This window comes from Fistularia commersonii, chromosome 1, assembly GCF_037954325.1.
Source record: "Fistularia commersonii isolate RoL2024-O1a breed Wild chromosome 1, RoL_Fcom_v1.0, whole genome shotgun sequence".
In the NCBI taxonomy this organism is placed as follows: domain Eukaryota; kingdom Metazoa; phylum Chordata; class Actinopteri; order Syngnathiformes; family Fistulariidae; genus Fistularia; species Fistularia commersonii.
Genome location: NC_141284.1, coordinates 2,466,637 through 2,471,012, shown reverse-complemented (window position 1 = coordinate 2,471,012; position 4,376 = coordinate 2,466,637). Strand labels below are relative to the sequence as shown.

The following is a 4,376-nucleotide window of genomic DNA, read 5'->3' as shown; positions in this document are numbered from 1 at the left end:
TACATCAGCAGTAAAAGATGTAGTTGACCTGTGAGCTCCTAGCTCCGCTCTCGTAAGTTAGCTTATGTTCCTGCTTCTTCTGGAGGAAAGACTTCACTGCAACCATTTTAATTCTTTTTGTAAAGTCAGCCCATCCCCCTCTCCATCATCTCCATCATCTCCATTGTCTGCACCAACATGTCCACTGAAGTCGACACCAATTGCCACTCTCACCTCGGGGAATAATCTCCGTCACCCCAGTTTACTCAATCTAGAAATGTCTGTCTCTTCAAGCTCACATCATATCTGTGGGGCAAACAACACTGAACCTCACACCTTTAGTTTCCAGCTTCAGGCATCTCTTTTTCCGACACCCTTCACCCCAGAACATCTCTAACGGACTCCTTCTCCAAGATAACTCCTACTCTACGTGTCTTCCCAATAACACCATGACAGAGGAGGCTAAATCCTGCTCCTGAGCTTCTCACCTTGCTACCTTTCCTCTTTTGTCTCCTTTCTCCTCTGCTTGATGTCAACCAACTCTCTAACCTTTCCCGTCATCGTCCGAACAGTACAAGATCCTGCTCTCAGAATCAGTTTTAATGGCCGAGTACGCTTGCACATCCTCTGATTTGGGCTTGGAGTCCTGGATTCCTGCCTTTCCTCTTCTTGTTGCCTAGACACGCCTTCCTCTTCTACCCACAGTAGCTTATTTTGTACCGGTACCCTTTAGATGATTGGCACTGATGCTGGCCATTATTAACCTGAGCTTTGACGGATCCGGTGCGAATATGCAGATTGACAAATTGAGAGCGAATCACTCTTGATGTCCTCATCAAAGTACTCTTACTTTGCCAGAACATGAACTCCCCCGTGGGGTTAGAAGCTCAAATGTTGCAACCAAGAGCATTGAGCAATGGCTTCTTTGCTGGTTCTCTCCTGTCACTTCCTTTTTCCAGAGAAACATCAACTTATTCTTGGAAAAACATGGGGAAAAAAAAAGCAGGTTTACTGGCGTTTACTGTGTTTTAGTTGAACCAATTGCATGATGTAACTCTTTGAAGGTATCTCAAAATCATCAACTTCAATTTCTGCAGTGAAGACGTCACCATGTTAGGTCACTGCCACCCTGGTGCTCTTTAGTTGTGATGTCAGGACTTGCTGTGACGATGATGACACTGTCACGGTTGAGCAACCATGTCAATGATATACAGTATAACATCTGAAGTCCTCTCTGGTTCCTGTGAACAAAAGTCCTAAATTCTCAAGAGGAATGTTTAGTTACTTCAGACTCTTTGGCTCCTTTGGCTCCCGGACCTTGTCTTCATTGTGAACTTTTGGTTGTCCTCATCCAGTTCCTTGGTGAAACATAGGAACCGTACTGGAACCAACTCCTGTCTTTGTTGTTTCTTAATCTTCACAGTGGAGACTTGAGGACATCGATGGTGTCGTCTACAAGGTATCCGAGCGTGAAGTTCAGCTTGGACGTCATTTTCAGACACAAAGTCCCCATTTGTACTTACAATTCTGCTGTTTGAGAAAAACATACATGTCCCGTGGAGTTCCCGAACCCATTTGCATTATTTTTTTAACTGTTTGCTCTCTGGCTGTGTGAAATAATAGCGCAGGCGGTGACGTCACATAGCGAAGAGATGGCAAGCCTGGTGAAAAGTAAAGCCGGGAAGTCAGAACGTGATGTCACTGTTTGTGCCTGATGTCGGCAGGGCATAAAAGCGTTGCCCTGCAGTGACGTCACAACGCTGCCTCGTTCAAAGCACAACCGAAACCTCAGACGACAAACCTCCTGCGGACGACCACTTTCATATCGGCTTCGTATCCGAACGAATATCCACTCGACCACAGCGGAGCTGTTTGCTCAAGCGCAATCGACTACAAACATGAGTTACTGGGCCCTTAACCAGCAGCAGAAGCTGATGTCTGAGCGCAGAGCTGAGGCACAGCAGAGGGACCAGGAGGCCCGGCAGCTGCAAAGAGACCGACAGCTGCAGGCCGGCATGAGGGACGAGGACAGCCTGGAGAGGAGGCGGTACCTGCGGCAGTTGCAGGAGGACGGCAAGCAGCAGGAGAAGGAGAACGCTCAGCTGAAGGTGCAGGAGGGCCGACTACAGAAGCAAAAGCAAGTTGAGGAGGATGACAGGTTAGCCAAGGAGCTAGCTCGCGTCAACCACGAGAAGCAAAGGGAAGAGAAAGTGCGCCAGTATATCAAACAGAACAGCATTGAGCTGAAGGAGTTGGAGGCGAAGCTTCGGGCGGCCTATTTGAACAAGGGCCGAGCCCAACAGATGGCCGAGCACGAGGCCATGCGGTTGCAGCTCATGCAAGAGGAGGCGGAGTTTGCGCGCCAGATGAAGAGCAACCACGAGCGAGCAGTCGCGGAGGACCAGAAGCACGAGAAGCAGCGCCATGAAGAGCTCCTGCATTACCAAGAGGAGCTGGAGAAGCAGCTCATGGAGGGCGAGCGCAAGAAACAGGACGCGTACAAAGAGTTCCTCCAGGAGAAGCTCAAGGTGGATGCGATCGTCCAGAGGATTTACGAGGAGGAGCAGATGGAGCGTCAGATGAAACTGGAGAAGGTGAGGGCCACTCAGCAGTACATCGAAGAGTTCAAGAGGCAACAGGCTGAGTGGAGGCGCGTTGAGCGAGAAAGGATGGAGGAGGAAAATCGACGGATCAAGGAGTTTGCGAGTTATCAGCAGCAGATGGAGGAAACCAGGGTGGGGCAGCTCAAGGAGCGTGAAGAAGCCAAGGAGCAGCTGCTCAAGGTGCTCTATGAGAAGATTGACGAGGAGAAGCAGCAACGTGAAGAGATGGAGCGAGTTCGCGAGGAGCTCTGTTTGGAGGAACAGGAGGCGGCGGACAGGAAAATGAAAATCCAGGAGATGCAAAAGAAAATTCATCACCGGCTGATGATGCAGCAGAACTGTCAGGAGGAAATGGCTTTCAGAGAGATGCGTAAGAAGGCGGAGAAGGAGGAGGAGGAGGGTTTCCGCAAGATGATGCTGGACAAGTTTGCGGAAGACGACCGGATCGAACAGATGAACGCCCAGAAGAGACGCATGAGGCAACTGGAGCACAAGCGTGAGGTTGAGAAGATGATAGAAGATCGAAAACTGCGTCAGGAGGCGGAGCTGGCGCTGGAGGCCAAGGAGAGGGCAATGGAGCAGGAGAGAGAGATGATTCGAAGGCGGATAATCGAGGAAGAGCGGCAACGACTCCTCAAAGATCATGCCACAAAGCTCCTTGGGTACCTTCCCAAGGGTCTGCTCCGCGAGGACGATCTGGAGCTGTTCGATGAAGACTTCAGGAAACACTTCAGACCACGTGATGAGGATACTCTCTTAGAGGACTGGGAAAATAAGAGAAACACCCAACACAGGACCGAGTCAGCATCTTAACTGGTCCACTGTTAACCTGTCCTGGTATCATGTAGACTAGTGGGCAACTTGTCTCTGGAACCACTTGAATTAATAAATGCTTTGGGGGATGTCAGTGTTGGTATGTCGGCCCAGTTCTGGGACGGGGTAACCATCAGGGTGAAGCTGGTATTAAAGGCAAGTGTTTCGGTACACTGTAAATATGGGCGGTATGTCCATGTGCTGTATGTGACATCATGTCTGGGGAGTTATAGTTAGACTATGGAGGATCCACCAGGCAGGATACAGTCTTCTTCTCTAAGGCACCTGATAATGTGAGGACGCATGGGAGAATAGGGGGCGGGAAGGGGGAAGGGGCTCCTCCAGACTGCGACGAAGGTGGCTGCTGCGTCGCGCAGCATGTGCAGCCACTCGGGGCAGGGATTTGCGGGGAAGCGACGGAAAGCGCTGACCACGTTGCGGGCAGGCTGAAAACCTCTGAATGCCCCTCTCTGCATTTGCAGGCCAAAGAGCTGCAAAGTGTCTGCGTGACCCCTCAACCACCACTCAAAATACCTTCCCCTTTTATGAACTCGGACCCCTGCTGCGATTGTGAAGGTCGGCCAGCGTGAAGCCACTTCTAGTGCCTTGACGGCAGTTGGGTTATGCTGTGATGATGGTGCACTATCACAGCAAGTGAGAGTGACATCATACCGTAATTTCTGGACTATTGAGCGCACCTCAGTATAAGCCGCACCGGCTAGCCTATGGCTATCTTGGGCTTCCTCTTGCGCACAAAAACCATCAGTCGTCTTCTTCGGTGTCGGAGTTGAACACCCCCAGAATTCCCACGGTTATTTTGTCAGTCCCATGTGCAGTCCCATAAATGTTTTAGCAGAGTGAATCTTGTTACCCCCCCCCCAAAAAAAATCCACATATTAGCAGCATCGTTGTATTAGTGAAAATTATGAATTTACTGTAGTTTACGATAGTAAAGTCCTGCAGACTTTTGTGCATGTAGTG

The 4,376-nt window shown here is 50.1% G+C and overlaps 1 pseudogene; it reads left to right on the top strand.

Moving 5' to 3' along the window:
- Nucleotides 1–1,800: 1,800 nt before the first annotated feature.
- On the top strand, nucleotides 1,801–3,395 carry LOC147237094 (meiosis-specific nuclear structural protein 1 pseudogene; annotated as a pseudogene).
- Nucleotides 3,396–4,376: the final 981 nt, after the last annotated feature.